This window comes from Peromyscus californicus, unplaced genomic scaffold (genome assembly GCF_007827085.1).
Source record: "Peromyscus californicus insignis strain IS unplaced genomic scaffold, ASM782708v3 Scaffold_23__1_contigs__length_62951481, whole genome shotgun sequence".
NCBI lineage: Eukaryota > Metazoa > Chordata > Mammalia > Rodentia > Cricetidae > Peromyscus > Peromyscus californicus.
In genome coordinates this window covers 3,599,343-3,616,422 of record NW_026294534.1, presented here as the reverse complement: position 1 = coordinate 3,616,422, position 17,080 = coordinate 3,599,343, and positions in this window count along the sequence as shown.

Genomic DNA, 17,080 nt, shown 5'->3' with positions numbered 1-17,080 from the left:
GGATTAAAGGCATGTGTGCTTCCCAAGCAAAGGCATGAGATCTTAAGTGCTGGGGTTAATGGGGTGTGCTACCACTGCTTGACCTCTATGTCTAATCCAGTGGCTAGCTCTGTTCTCTGGTCCTCAGGCAATTATTAGGGTACACAAAGTGTCACCACATGTGCCTTCTCTTGGGGCTCTTTTCCTTCTGTTGGGTTGTCTTGTCCAGCCTGGATGTGATGGGTTTTGTTTTATTATATTTATCATAAACATGACAAAGTGAACTATAATAAGATAAAGAAGCTGTGATAAAGTACCATGACCAAGGTAACTCACAGAAAGAAGGGTTTATTTGGGCCTATGGTTCCAGAGGTTAGAGGTCATGATGGTGGTTGTAGACAAGGCAATAGGAGCAGGAGGCTGAGGGCTTATGTCTTGAACTACAAGCGCAAAGCAAAGAGAATGAACTGGAAATGGTGTGAGTCTTTTCCACCTCTCCTTATCCTTCCTAAAATAGTTCAACCAACTGGGAACCTAGTGTTATAGTCTCAACTGCCTGAGACTATAAGGAACTTCTCACACCCAAACCACCGCATTCCACGCTCTGGCCTTCATAGGCCTGGTGACTATATCACAGTGCAGAATACATAGTCCAACTTCAAAGTCATCAGCAGCCTTTTACAGTCACAACACTGGTTTTAAATACAAACTCCTTTCTGAGACTCAAAGCAATCTCTTAATTATCACCCCCTGTGAAATCAAAAGGCAAATTACATACTTTCAACATGAAGTGGCACAGAATCTACATTATTGTTCCAAAAGGGAGGAATGGGGGCATTATGAAGAAATACTGGACCAAAGCAAGGCAAAAACCCAGCAGTCAAATCCCAAATCCTGTAGCTCCGTGTCTGATGTCAAAAGGCTTAGATGGCTCTCCCTTAGGCTAGTTCCTTAACAGACGTCCCACAGCTCTCCAGGGCATCACAGGTTTCACTTTCACAGCCTCATGCAATGGCCTCTCAGCACCTCTTGCTCTCAGGTTTTCATACAAGGACACCACTGCCATATCCGTCTTGTCATTGGCAGCCCTCTGAAGCCATGGGGAAAGATCCCATGACCCCTTCTCTTTTATGACTCTAAAACTAGCACCATGTGGACAAAACTGCTGGATTCAGCTACCAATTTGGGATGGACCCAGGCTCCTTTGAATCACGTTAGCATCAGCTTTGGATGGCGGCTGCTTTTCAGGAGCAGAAAATGCCTTCTGCTGTCTTTCAAGAGCTCAGCTAGGTGGGATCTTCCCCTGAGGGTGCCTTCCCTTCTATTCTTATGTAGATCAGTACTTTGTTTATGGGTGACAATATTCTCACAGTCACAGTCTCTCCTTCAACGCAAGCTTCCCTGTAACACCAAGCTTGCCAGTGTTCTTTCCTTCAAAACTGTCTGTATGTTTTCATTTCTTTCTGCCCCAATTGTACTTTTTCATTGTAGACCTGCATAAGAGCGATCACTAATAAACACATAGCAAAGTCCCTATTACGGCATCTTAGGATCTCTTCTGCCAAAGATATTAGTCCATTACTTTTAATTTTTTAAGAAAGGGTCTATTTCATTCTAGGAGTATGGGTGTTTTGTATGTATGTGTGTATATGTGTGTGCCTGTTGCCAGTTGGAGGTCAGAGGAAGGTGTTGAGTCCCCTAGGACTGGAATTACGGTTCCCATGTAGGTGCTGGGAACTGAATCCAGTTTTGAATCTCTGTAGAGACAAGTGCTTTTAAGTGCTGAGCCATCTCCCCAGCCCCTAGTTCAATATCATTACATTTAGCCTCAGGTAAGTTCTTAGGACATGAGTGGAAAGCAGCCACAATCTTTGTCAAAAATACCACAGAACGGGTCTCTAACACACTTGCTAGCTGATATTGCTTCTCTCTGAACCCTCTTGAGCGGAGTCTCCACAGTCAGAATTGTCCTAGGCACTCACTCCCAGGCTTCCATTAGGATGTCCCATTAAGTCCTGCTTTCCTAGTCCAAAGACCCAAAGTCTTCCCCATTCCCAAGTCAAAAGCAGCACAGCCAGGTCTGTCACCACAACAGTTCCACTCCTGCTACCAACTTCTGTCTTAGTTACTTTTTGTTGATCCACAACCAAGGCGACTTAGAGAAGGAAAGGCTGATTTGGGATGCAGCTGCAGAGGATCAGAGTCTACAAATGGTGGAACAAGACACGGCAGCGGGAACGGGCTAAGGTGAGGGCTCACTCCTTGAACCACAGGCAGGAGAGTGAACTGGGAATGGTGCATGTCTCTAAACTCTCAAGGTCCAGTGACACACTTCCTTCAGCAAGGCCACACCTCTTAAGACTTCCCATGCAAGAGCACTAACTATTGACCAAATGTTTACATGCCTAAGACTATGGGCACGTAACTACCCACAAGCCGTCAAACAGATTTTGAAAATAATGCTCAAATTTACCCTCATCGAGAAAATATACAACTAGGTTGAGCCATCTGATGTCTCACTCATCTACTCAGGGGAAAAAAAAATCCAAGTTGGACAACCTGCTGCTCAGACCAGCTGTGGGAAGGGTGGTATGGTCTTGGGCTGGCTGGAGTGTCTAACCGTATTCCAAAGTGAAGTTGCCAGCTTGCACATCTACCAGATCTGCTGCAGGTACATCATCTGACTATCAGTGAGTCCTAGCAGTTCACAAGCACAAGGGCAGCTTTGACAGAAGAAAGCAAGAAAGATACGCAGTTAACGTTGGGAGGTTTAGCAAACAAAGCTGCAGGATTCCTAGTTAGTTTGAACCTCAGATAAATAACACAATGTTTTGGTATAAATATGTCTCATATATTGTTTAGACTCAATACAGTACTTGCAACATGATTACACTAGAAATAAATCATTGTTAATCTGGAGTCAAAATTGAGTGTTCTATAGTTTACCTGCGAAGTCTGTAAATGCCTAGAGCTGCCAAAAAGCATGGAGTCATGTAGCGGAGCATTATCATCCTGACAGCTTGATTTCAGGAAACCGATTACTTAGCAACTGCACGCTTTTTTTTTTTTTTTTTCCTCTATGTGATTCTGTGCACACTACCTGGAAAGTCCAGCTATTCGCGAAGAATAAATGGAAGAATTAAATGTCAGATTTTCCTTCCTGGACTTTGTTTACATGAGTGGGTGTGTCTGCACTCACAGGTTCTCACATGGCTTGTCACCTTCTGTGAATGCAGTGGTCTGGGTGACTTCCCTATAACCAAGCCCCAGGTCAGCAGAAGCCCAGAGGAATAACAGCAGGCCTTGTTTGTTCTGGCTGGTGAGATCCTTGATCACAGTCACCAGAACACAGAAAGAGCGAGCTTTGGTGGGGTCAAGAGCCCCCAAGCTTCCTCCGAGCCCAACCAAGTAGGTTGCCTTACTTAGGTTTTAAATCCTATGTTGAAAAGTCTGCTTTGTGGTGAGCACAGTGGCTTGCAGCCAAAAGTAGGCTCTGTCTTTGTTGTTTTTGTGGTTTTCTTCTCCTTTATTTGTCTATTTGGGCACAAGTGAGTCAGACTAGACTCAGCCCTGGTTCAAACACTGGTGAACTGTGAGCAAAACCTGTCTGTTCTATGTTGAGTTTTAATACACTATGCACGCTTCTATTGAATGGAAAAAATACCATTCACTTACCCAAGCAGAGTAAGGCAGGTGTGATGGCAGTATTGTGATGGGTGTAGTGACTCCAGGCAGTAGGGTCTGCAGCAGAGAGAGAGGGCTTAACTTCAGGCGCAGCAAGGAAAAGTGGGGGGACTGTGAGTCAAGAAGATAGGCGTAGGAAGAAAAGTAGAAAATGCTGTAGCAAAACCTCCTAAACGTGGAGGGCAACATGAGCAAGGTGCAAAATATGCACATGAAAATGTAACAGTAAAACCTCTCTTTTGTATAATTTCTACAAAAACAAACAAACAAGCCTCAAGGGAGCGCAGGCTCTCCTTTGCCACACGAGGAGGACACAGCCTAAGTCACCATCTCTGATGCCTGTTCTCAACAGACATTGCATCTGCCGGTCCCTTGATCCTGGACTCCCCAGCCCCCACAACAGTGAGCAAAACACTTTTAGTACTGATAATTCCTATTTGAGGCAGGGCGCACTGTGTGGCCCTGACTAGCCTGGAACTCAGTGTGGAGACCACACGTGCCTCAAACCCACAGAGATCTGTCTGCCTCTACCTCCCAAGCATTGGAGTAAAGATGTGAACCACCACATTTGGCAGATAAGTATTTCAAAGGACAGAGATCTGTACCTAAGGAGCAGAGTAAAGGTTAATGGGGAGAAAATGACCAAGACAAGGCTTGAGAGGCAGGGGGATGCAGCTAGATCTGTGTGACAGGATTCATGCTAAAGGCAGGCTACCTGGCCTATAGTCCAAGGGGAGGACTATATCTCCTCAAATGCTCTCTTAGTCAGGGTTTCTGTTGCTGTGAAGAGACACCATGACCACAATAACTCTTACAAAAGAAAATATTTAACTGGAGCTGGCTTACAGTTCAGAGGTTTAGTCCATTATCATCATGGCAGGAAGCATGGAGGCATGAAGCATTTATCTAAATTTTTTATTATTAATAAAAACGCGGGAGTCAAATATCGGGGCAAAAGCCTGATTGACCAGAGAAGCGGCAAAGAAGTGACCAGTGACCTCTTCTCACCTTCATTGATCCAAAAGGGCCCAAAAATATTTCTAAACTCCTCCCTACTACTTCCTGTGTCTCTCTACACATATCCTGGGTCCTCCAAAATCTCTATGGCTAATTCTGATCTACTACTTGCCAATGCTGCCCACTGATTTCGGTGGTTTGAAAGGAAATGGCCTAGCAAGGGAGTGGCACTATTAGGAGATGTGGCCTTGTTGGAGGAAGTGTGTCACTGAAGGGGCTGGCTGTGAGGTTTCTTTTTCTCAAGCTTTCCTCAGTGTGATTGTCAGTCGACTTCCTAATGCCACTGAGTCAAGATGTAAGCACTCTCAGCTCCAGCGCTACATCTGCTTGCATGCTGCCATGTTCCCCGCCATGATGATAATTGACTGAGCCTCTGAAACTGTAAGCAAGCCACACAGATGAAATTCTAAACCGTTTTATTAAATAAGAAACACAGAGACAAATACAGATTTAAAAGCCCAAGAGGTCAGAGCACTAGCGAATAGCCTTTAGCTTACCACTCGCTGCCACCCTTTCCCTGAGAGAGAGAGACCTTCTCCCTGTGACCTGTCTTTTTATTGCCTTTCTGTTCTACCTTCTCATTGGCTTTAAACCCAACCACATGATTTCCTCGTCACTGCCTGTCTATACAGACCTCAAGGTCTCTATGGTTCGTACTGAGATTAAAGGTTCAGGTCACCGCTTGGCTATGTCCTTCAACACACAGCCATTCTGCCTGCCATGTGATCGGATTAAAGGCATATGCCACCACCAATGCCGGACTTCTGCTAAATGGCTTGCTTTTAGTTCTGACTCCCAGGCAACTTTATTTATTAACATGCAAATAATATCACATTTCAGCACAAATAAAATATCACCATATTTCCCCCTTCTATTCTAATAAAAAGAAAAAAGAAAAAAAGTTATAACTAATATAAGAAAAACTATATACAATAAGTATAATAACTATATACAATATATATAAGCAATAAATACTTAAACAATGTCTAGTCCACTTGCATTTGACAAACTCAGAGAAAATAATTCCATTATCTATCCTATTTTGGTAAGTCCAAAATGTACCTAATTCACTTTCTATCCTAACTTATATTACTAACAGAGAACTATCTTACAATGTCTTTCAAATTTATACACTTTATACCTCTTTAGTGAGTTTCTTTTCTGAAATTCTTAACAAGGAAAACTATAACTATCTAATCTTTAACTATAACTGTAACTATAACTATCTAATCTTCAACTCCCTGAGAGACCCAAGAAGCAAATAATATTACCTAAAAAAAAAAAAAATTGGACGTGCACGCAAGTGACTTCCAAAAAAATTGTGAGTTGACAGAAACAGCCAGCTGCCTGGACAGTCACCTGAGTTTCTCTTCAACGTTGGGGCATCATCTTCAGCCTATAGGCTTAGCGTATCCAACAGACTCATTTGTGAAGTAGGATGTACACAAGGCCAACAGTTTGACTTCACATTTGGTGAGAGCAGTCCAGAAACACCTGAATTCCACCAGTGTCCTGTCATGATTCAGGGTTTTAAATTCTAGAAATTATTGATGTTTTTTAATTCAGCTGCCCTTTCTTCTTGGCTTGTAGGTGGCTTCATCTCTTTTATTAAATGCCAGTCTACCATTGACAGGTTAGACTCTGTCAGCTTAGTTACTCTTTCAAAAATAACTGTTTCAGCTGCTGTTCAGCTGAGATAACTCCAACTACAAAGCCACCTCAATTAAATGTTTATAAGAGTTGCTGTGGTCATGATGTCTCCTCACAGCAATAGTAAACCCTGACTATGACATTAATTCAAGGTTAAACTTTATTAACAATCTCTCAGTGTCACTGTTCAATCAAATTTCCTGCAACTGTGGCATGCAGGCAGACATGGTGCTGGACAGGAAGTTGAGAGTTCTACATCCAGATGGGCAGGCAGCAGGAAGAGAGTGAGACACTGGGCCTAGCTTGAGCATCTGAAACTTCAAAGTCTACCCCCAGTTGCACACTTCCTCCAACAAGGTCACACCTCTTAATAGAGCTACTCCCTGTTGGGGAATATTTTTTTTTTTTTTTGAGACAAGGTTTCTCCGTGTAGTTTTAGTGCCTGTCCTAGATCTCGTTCTGAAGACCAGGCTGGCCTCAAACTCACAGAGATCCGCCTGGCTCTGCCTCCCGAGTGCTGGAATTAAAGGCATGTGCCACCGCCACCTGGCTGCGGAATATTATTCTAAAGTGTGTTACTTTTGCTTATGTTGCATTTGTTTAACTCTGTGAAGCTGGGTTACTGTGCGTGTCTAGAACATCTGATGGTCTAATAAAGAGCTGAATAGTATCGAGGCAGGAGAAAGGATGGGCAGGGCTGCCTAGAAAGCATTAGTAGAAGGAAAAAACTGGGAAAAGAGAGATCTAGGAGCAGGAGGAGGAGGATATCAGGGGCCAGGCACTCAGCTACACAGCAAGCCATGGAGTAAGAAACAAAGAAAGATATACAGGAATAGAAAGAGATAAGAGCCCAGAGGCCAAAGACAAATGGGATAATTTAAGGAAAGCTGGCTAGAAATAAGCCAAGCTAAGGCTGGGCATTAATAATTAAGAATAAGCCTCTGTGTGTGATATATTTGAGAGCTGGGTGGACCCCACCCAAAAGAGTAATAAACAACAACAACAACTCCCTATGGGCCTGTGGGGGCCATTTTCATGCAAACCACCACAGATACCCAGGGTGACCGAATAATAAAGGGTGGGGCTACTAGGGCTAAGCTGACTTGTCAGCATTGGAAAATGTAGAAAATAATGCAAAGGCCCCAAAATCAAGTCCCCAGTATGAAAGAACAGTCCAGAAGAGCTTGTTGAAGTTGGCTTAGGCTAGGAAAGGATCTTTATCCACACACTCATCCCATTCGGAGGTCCTTATAAAGGCAGATCTTTCTTTAGTTTAGTGTTTGATTGATTAATTGGTTAAGACAACAGCTCCTTATATAGCCCAGACTGACTCCTAACTTGCCATTCTCCTGACTCCCTATAAGGTATGTCTACGTTGAGACTGTCCTACCCACATCATCTTTGCTGTGTAGGAACATATCTGAACTCAGTCACAAAGCACATAAATACACAAAACAAGGCCCGAAGACTCAGATTCAATGACAAGCTGTTTAGAGTCTGGTAGGGAAATGGAAGATTGTAATGAGAAGAGAGAGCAGGCAATAACCACAAATTACCAAGCCACTACCTTTGTGGGCAGCTGGGACCTCATACTGCAAGAGGGACTAGGAAGTAACAAAACTTACCTGGGAGTCACCCACCCGAGGGAGGCAGGGAAGAGCAACAAGCTTGGAGCCCAGCATGCTTGTAGGACAGGGCTCTTCCCAAGCTGAGGATGTCATCCTGGCAGGATAGTAGAGTGTGGGCTGAGACACAGAGGCTGTATTTAGAGACCACTGGGCCTCAGTGAAGAACCTTGGATTAAAGAGAGCTGGCCGCTAGGGAGGGCTTCATAAATAAGGAATAATGTCCCATTCTAGGATGGAAAGAGAGAGCATGGAGAGAAATCAAGGGGGAAAATCAGTTTAAAGAAAGAACAAACAGGTTCAGGGCCACTTATGAGTACAGATTTTGGTTGAAAATAACCAAAGACATGACTCAAAATGCTTCATATGGCACACATATGCACAGACATTTGTCATAAGGTCTCAGGGTTGTGGTAGCATTTATGTTCACACAGTGGCTGAGTCAGTGGTTCAGCAATGCGATCAGAGACGAAGGGACAGGGGCAGGGGCAGGCCCATGGAACCTTGTGTTCAAAAGGCCGGCACTTGTCTTAAAGCTCATGAGCTCATCCAAGCTTAGTGACGCATTCCTTTAATTACAGCACTCAGGAGGCAGAGTCAGACAGATCCCTGTGAATTTAAGAGCAGCCTGGTCTACATAGTGAGTTCCAGGCTGGCCAAGGCTGCACAGTGAGACCCTGTCTCAAAAACACTAACAAGCAAATACTGCATGTGCTTCCCTCCTGATAGTGTTCTTTGGGGGTGTTGGGGGGGGGGGGGGAGACGAAAAAACAGCGTTTCTCTATGTGGCCCTGGCTATCCTGGAATTACCTTTGTAGTCCACGTTGGCCTCAAACTCAGAGCGCACCTCTGCCTCCTGGGATTAGAGTGGGGGGCAGAGGCAGAAGGACCCATTCATTGTTCATGACCAGCCAGGATCACAACAGCCAGATGCCAGAACACCATCACCGCCATACAAGGTTAGCCCTGTGAGCATGGACAGCAGAGGAGACTAAGAAATAGCATCAGTGTTCTTAATGAATGACAGCTATGTAGCATTTTAATAATAGTGAGACAGAACATAATCGAAGGATTGAGACTGCATGCGTTTTTACTTCACTCTGTCCTAGGTGGCTGTGTGTGCCACAAAAACTTCCTCTCAGATACCTGTTGGTTGTAAATCCAGTCTAGAATCCCTAACATTTTGATTGGCACATTTGCAGGAAGAAACAAAAATCATAGTTCTGTAAAGGCCTTGGGGAGCCCACCGAGGACAACCCTTCATCTTGCAGTTGAGGAAATTAAGGGCTCCAGAGGTGTAACACCTCAGTCAGAACCCCAGGCTGGGTGCTGCAAGGCCTGTCTATCATCTCAGTGTTCAGGAGACACATGCAGGATGGTTCTGCTTTTGAGGCCAGCCTACATACCAAGTTTGAGATCAGTCTAGGTGCCACCCAGGGCTCCACAGTGACACCCTGTCTCAAAAAAGAAAAACAAAAACAAAAACAATAAAGGGGCTGGCGAGGCAGCTTAGCAGTTAAGAGCACTGGCTACTTTCCAGAAGACCTGAGTTCGATTCCCAGAAACCACCCTCTCTAAGTCCTGGCCTCTCAGAGTATGTGGGGCACAGACATACATGCAAGCAGACACTCTTACGTATAAAATAAGAATAAATAAATGCTTTAGTTAGGGTTTTTTTTTCTGTGAAGAGACACCATGACCACAGCAACTCTTATAAAGGAAAACATTTCACGGGGTTCAGAGGGTTTTGTTGTTGCTGTTTTTATTAAGTAATTAATTTCTTCCCAGTCCAATCACAGTTTCTCCTTCCTTCCTTCTCTCCTCTCAGCACCTCTCCCTGGCAGTGCCCCTCCCACCACACCCCATCCACTCCTTCTCCTTTCCCTTCAGAGAAAAGCAGCCCTCCCATGGGTATCAGACAGCCATGGCATGTCAAGTTGCAGTAAGACCAGGCTCCTCCTCTCCTATTAAGGCTGGATGAGGCAACCCAGCAGGAGAAAGGGTCCCCAAAGCAGGTAACAGAGTCTGAGACAGCCCCTGCTCCCTCTGTTAAGTCCCACGAGAGGACCGAGCCTCACAACTAGAACATACGTACAGAGGGCCTACCTAGGTCAGCCCCATGCAGGTTCTCTGATTGGCAGAGTCTCTGTGAGGCCAGGTTGGTTGATTCTGTGGGTTTTCTTGTGGTGTCCTTGGTCCCTCTGTCTCTACAATCCTTGCCCCCTGTCTTGGTTAGGGTTTCTAATGCTGTGAATGGACACCATGACCACGGCAATTCTTATAAAGGAAAACATTTAATTGAGGTTAACAGAGGTTCAGTCCATTATCATCATGACAGGGAGCATGGCAACATGCAGGCAGACATGGTGCTCACGACATCTTGATCAGAAGGCAACAGGAAGTGGACTGTCTCAATGGGAGTAGCTACAGCATAGGAGACCTCGAAGCCCACACTCACAGTGACACACTTCCTCCAACAAAGCCACACCTCCTAATAGTGTCACTCCCCTTGGGGGCCACTTTCTTTCCAACTATCACTTTCAAACTCCCTGTTCCACAGGATTCCCTGAGGTCCACCTAATGTTTGGCTGTGGGTCTCTGCATCTGTTTCCATCAGTTGCTGGGTGAAACCTCTCTGATGACAATTGGGCTGGGCAACCATCTGTGAGTATAGCAGAATATCGTTACTAGTCATTTAATTACCTTTTTTCTTTTTTACCAGTCGTGTTTGGTTCTATCTCAGGTCTCTGGGCTGTCCAGCCTCTGGGTCCTGGCCCTCTAGGCAGTGTCAGGAATGGGCTCCCTCTAATGGTCTGGGTCTCAAGCTGGACCAGTCATTGGTTGGCCACTCCCATAATTTCTCTGCCACCTTTGTTCCAGCGTTTCTTGTAGGCAGGGCAAATTGTACGTCTGAAGTTTTGTGGCTAGGTTGGAGTCCCAATCCCTCTTTTAGAAGTCTTGCCAAGTTACATGAGATGGCTGGTTCAGGCTCCATATCCCTCCTTGCTAGGAGTGTTATCTAAGGTCACCCTCATTGATTCCTGGGAGTTTCCACTGCACTAGAGCTCATCCCAGAGATTCCCCCATTCCAGTTGTCTTTCCCAGGACTCTCCCTCCATCCTCCTGCTACCTGATCCCTCCTGTTCCCATGCCCACCCCTCAATCCAGACCTCTCCTCTCATCCACCTGTGATGTCCATTCTATTTTCCCTTCACGGTGAGATTCATGTGTCCCCCCTTGAGCCCTCCTTGTTACTTAGTTTCTCTGGGTCTGTGGATTGTAGCCTGGTTATCCTTTACTATATGGCTAATATCCACCTGTAAGTGAGTACATACCATTTTATCTTTCTGGGTCTAGGTTACTTTGCTCTAAGTCTAGTTCCATCCATTTGCCAGCAAATTTCATGATGTCATTGTTTTTAACAGATGAGTAATACTCCATTGTATATACAGTTCAGAGGTTTAGTTCATTATTGTCATGGCAGGAAGCATGCTGGCATGCAGGCAGACATGGTGGTGGAGAGTAGCTGAGAGTCCTACATCTTGATCCTCCAGCAGCAGGAAGTGAACTATGAGCCACTAGGCATGGCTTGAGCATTTTAGACCTCAAAGCCTAGTGATACACTTCCTCCGACAAAACCACACCTACTTCAACAAGGCCACACCTCCTAATAAGTATCACTCCCTACGGACCAAGTATTCAAACACATGAGTCTATGGGGGACATTCCTTTTCACACCACCACAATAAACAAAGTTAAAGGCCACCTGCAGGTACAGCTGATAAACACAGCTGGAATTTTAGACGGTGTAGACTGCCAGACATATGGCTGAAAACACCAGCAACTGGTCAAGGTACCCTGCCCCTTCTGCTTCCTGCCATCTGGTTTCCCCAGCTGAGCCCCAGACACTGTAGGGCAGAGGCCAGCCCCTCAAACTATGATCTGCCTGAATACCTGCCCCACATCCTGCATAATGAAATGACTGTTCTCTGCCAATCAGTTTTGTGATGACTTTCAATTCCGAAGTAGGAACAGGAAGTGATTTGTATTTCTTCCTATTTCAGACTTTTGGATGGTGAGCTAGCAAGAAAAATCCATTCCCAGTCTTATTTTATCCTCACTCAAGGCCAAGGAGTGCCCAAATTCTGTGTTTGATTTGAAAAAAAGAAACGAAATAAAACCCGGTTCTGAGTTTTAAACGGCTGCAGCACAGGCTCTTTGAGCAGCAAACACTTGGCAACCTCAGCAGGATTTGTTAAATGTCATAAAGTTTCAGAGGATGATAAACACTTGCTTAGTAACACAGTTCCTCAGTGAAAATCTTGGTAATTAATCACACTCATCTCTTCTTTCTGCCTCATATACAACATTTTCCCCCTTAGAGGACAATTTTTTGTTGTTGTTGTTAAAAATTCAAATATGACCAAAAAAAACGTTATGTATAAAAATGCTAATATTTTTAAGTTCTTTTAAAAATAAAAGTAAGTCATGTGTTTCTCTAAAGACCAACATGGTTAGTTCACTTTCAGGGTGTCTTAGCTCTGCACTACACCCCCAGCCTTACAGTTTAGATGTAGAATGTCCCCCAGGGGCCCTTGTGTTGAAGGCTTCCTCCCAAGATTGATGTACCTAAGAGATGGTGGAAGCTTTAGGAGGTGGGGTCTAGCAAAAGGCATTAAGATCATTAGGGGGTGCACCCTCGGGGGATTATGTGACCCATGCACCTCCTCCTCCTCACTGTATGGTCCTAAGTTGAGCAGTTTCTCTGTTATGTACCCTGCACTGATGTTTGTGAGTCCCATCTTACCCAAGCAACAGGACTAACAACCATGGGCTACAACCTCTAACACACATTTTCTCTGTAAACTGATTCTCTCTCGGGTACTTGCTATAACCATGGGAAGCTCGCTGTCATAGTTAGGGTGACCATTGCTGCAATGAAACACCATGACCAAAATCACAGTTCCATATAAGAGTTCATCATCAAAAAGCAGCAAGGTCATAAACTCACACAGGGCAGAACCTGGGGGCAGGAGCTGATGCAGAGGCCATGGAGGGGTGCTGCTTACTGGCGTGCTCCTCATGGCTTGCTCACCCTGTTTTCTTAAGGAACCCAGGATCACCAACCCAGCAGAGGCACCACCCACATGGGCTGGGCCCTCCCCTGGCCATCACTAATTAAGAAAACGCCCTGCAGGCTTGCCTACAGCCCAGTTTTATGGAGACCTTTTCTTTTTTCTTTCTTTCTTTCTCTCTCTCTCTTTTTTTTTTTTTACTGGAACTCACTTTGTAGACCAGGCTTGTGGTGATATTGTGTTCCCCAAAATATTGTGCACCCTAATAAACTTATCTGGGGTCAGAGAACAGAACAGCCACTAGATACAGTGGCCAGAAAATGGTGGCACACACGCCTTTAATCCTAGCATTCCAGAGACAGAAATCCATCTGGATCTCTGTGAGTTCAAGGTCACATTGGAAACAGCCAGGCATGTGACACACGCCTTTAATCCCAGAAAGTGATGGCAGGAAGCAGAAAGGAATTTAAGGCGTGAGGACAAGGAACTAGTGCTGGTTAAGTTTTTAGGCTTTTGAGCAGCAGTTCAGCTGAGATTCATTCTGGATGAGGACTCAGAGGCTGCCAGTCTGAGGAAACAGGACCAGCTGAGGAACTGGCAAGGTGAGGTGGCTGTGGCTTGTTCTGCTTCTCTGATCTTCTAGAGTTGACCCTAGTACCTGGCTCTGGGTTTGTTTTTTATTAATAAGAACTTCTAAGATTCATGCTACACAGGCTTGCCTTGAACTCACAGAGCTCTGCCTGCCTACTGGGATTACCAGTGTGAACCACAAGTGCCAGGTTTGGAGACATTTTCTTAATTGAGGTTCCCTCTTCTCAGATGACTTTAGCTAGTGTCAAGTTGACATAAACTATCATAGTAAACATTATTGCTACTTTTAAAAACTTATTTTGTGTATGGGTGTTTTTCCTGCATGTATATCTGTCTGTATCTGTCTTCTTGGTGCCCAAAGAAGCCAGATGGAATTGGATCTCCTGGAACTGGAGTTACAGACAGTTGTGAGCTGCCATGTCGGTGCTGGGAATTGAACTCGGGTCCTCTGGAAGAGTAGCCAGTGCTCTTATCCACTGAGCCATCTCTCTCTCCAGGCCTGATGTTATTATCACCAGCATCATTTTATCTAATGGCTCATAAGCCCAACAGCAAGGTGGGATGAAGGCTGGCTTTAACCTGAAGTGATCTGGTCTATTAATAAGTGGGCTGACCTCACAAACAGAAACAGACAAAACCTCTCCCCGGGGTTCCATGTTAAATGGCTTCATTCATTTCCTGGCGTTTCTATGACATGTTTCCTCAAATTCAAAACAAATGTAATTGATTATATGTATCATCTCAGCCATGGATGGTAGAAATCCTAACCCCAGGTGTCTGTGGAGTCAGGCTTTCTCCTGTGGTTCCTGGCTCCTTCATTGTCCTGGCCAGATTCTGGTGCTGGCCAGCAGTCTCAATGGGCTTTGGCTGGCTTGTAGCTGACTCATCCCAATCCACCTCAGTCCCCACGTGGTACTTCCCTCCATACGTGTCTGTGTCTCTTTCCTATATGGATGCCTGCCATGTTGGAGAAGAATCTCTATTCAGTTATGACTCAACAGTTTAACTTGACAGGATCTCTATCTCAAAAGACTTTGTTTCCATATAAGAATACATTCATGAATACCAAAGGTTAGCACATCTTTCTGGGAGGCAAAAGTCACAAGATGATAAACAGAGGTCTAAATTAAAGTTTATGGTTTGGGAGAGGAGACAGTAAGCATCCCCAGAGCATGCTCTCTGCTTCCTCCTGTGTAATCTTGAAAGTGCAGATTTCACTAGTGACTAATTGGGACTCAGGGTCAGCCTCTTCTGTAGATGAAATTCTAAACTGTCTTATTAAATAAAAAACACAGAGCCAAATACAGAGTTAAAAGCCCAAGAGATCAGAGCACTATCGAATAGCCTTGAGCTTATCACTCACTGCTGTGCTTCCCCTCAGAAAGAGACCTCCTGTGTGACCTTTTTATTGTCTTTCTGTTCTACCTTCTCATTGGCTCTAAACCCAACCACATGATTTCCTGGTCACTGCCTGTCTATACAGACCTCCAGGTCTCTATGGTTCGTACTGGGATTAAATGTTTGGGTCACCCTTGCCTGTGTCCTTGACCACACAGAGACTCTGCCTGCCATGTTTAAGGGCGTGTGCCACCACTGATGCCAGACTTCTGCTAAATGGCTCACTTTTAGCTCTGACCCCCAGGCAACTTTATTTATTAACATACAAATAAAATCACATTTCAGCACAAATAAAATATCACCATAGGACAAGGTCAATATGACAAAAAGCCTACAGAATGGGAAAAGACCTTCACCAACCCCACATCTGACAGAGGGCTGATCTCCAAAGTATATAAAGAACTCAAGAAACTAGACTTCAAAATACCGAACAATCCAATTAAAAAATGGATTCTCAACAGAAGAATCTCAAATGGTTGAAAGACATTTAAAGAAATGCTCAACATCCTTAGTCATCAGAGAAATGCAAATCAAAACAACTCTGAGATATCACCTTACACCTGTCAGAATGGCTATGATCAAAAACACTAATGACAGTCTATGTTGGAGAGGATGTGGAGCAAAGGGAACACTCCTCCACTCTTGGTGGGAATGCAAACTTGTACAACCACTGTGGAAATCAGTATGGCGGTTTCTCAGAAAATTGGGAATTGATCTACCTCAAGACCCAGCCATACCACTCTTGGGCATATACCCAAGGAATGCTCAATCATACCACAAAGATACATGTTCAACTATGTTCATAGCAGCACTATTTGTAATAGCCAGAACCTGGAAACAACCTAGATTCCCATCAACTGAAGAATGGATTAAGAAAGACAATGTGGTACATATATACAATGGAGTACTACTCAGCAGAGAAAAATAATAACATCATGAAATTTGCAGGCAAATGGATGGAACTAGAAAATATCACCCTGAGTGAGGTAACCCAAACCCAGAAGGACAAACATGGAATGTACTCACTCATAAGTGGACACTAGGTATAAAGCAAAGGACAATCAGACTGCAACCCACAGATCCAGGGAGGCTACCTAGCAGGGGAGACCCTAGGATGACTGTGGCTTATAATAAGTTTTGGTTTTGCCCAATCACTGGGCAAGCTTTAGTGAAACATTTCACTATTAGGATAAGAATTTTTACTGTATCAAGCTGATGAAAGAAAATGCTGGCTGACTTTTAGGAGGGAGGCTAAAATATTTTTAGATTATGGATTAGCCTATAGAAAAATGTCTGTTGAAGATCAAACAGTGAAGGGGAAGATTGAATCTCACTTACACAACTTATGTAAAACACAGCTCTCTGAACAGAGGAAGATAGGTTTCTTCTGTATCCCAGAATCCAATCCATATTTATATGTATAATTCAGCTATCATTTGGCTTAAAAGGGCTTATTGGGAAATGTTATCATTTTTACTATTTTCTATAGAGAAAATATTTTCCAGTTTCAAATAACTCTGGACTTTGGAATTATAATCTGTTTTTATGTTAAAAAAAATTTAAGTGGAAAATGCTGAAGGACCACTTAACTCGATGTTGTATTTACATATCTATATCTGTATAAAATAATCATTATAAATGTTTGTTTAAAAAGGTGAAATGCAAGCCGGGCGGTGGTGGCGCACGCCTTTAATCCTAGCACTCGGGAGGCAGAGGCAGGAGGATCTCTGTGAGTTCCGAGGCCAGCCACAAAGTGAGTTCCAGGAAAGGCGCAAAACTACAGAGAAACCCTGTCTCGAAAAACCAAAAAAAAAAAAAAAAAAAAAAAAAAAAAAAAAAGGTGAAATGCAAATATGAATTTAACAAGGAGTTGTAAATTTTCAACACTGTACACAAACTTCTTTGTTACAATATTTATGCTTCATTAAAAAAAAAGAGAAAGAAAAAGGTGGTCCTTTGGAGACGGCTCAATGGGTTAAAAAAATGTGGGACCTTAGCCCACTTCAATCCCAGCACTCAGGAGGCAGGGGCAGGCAGAGCTCTGAGTTTGAGGTCAACCTG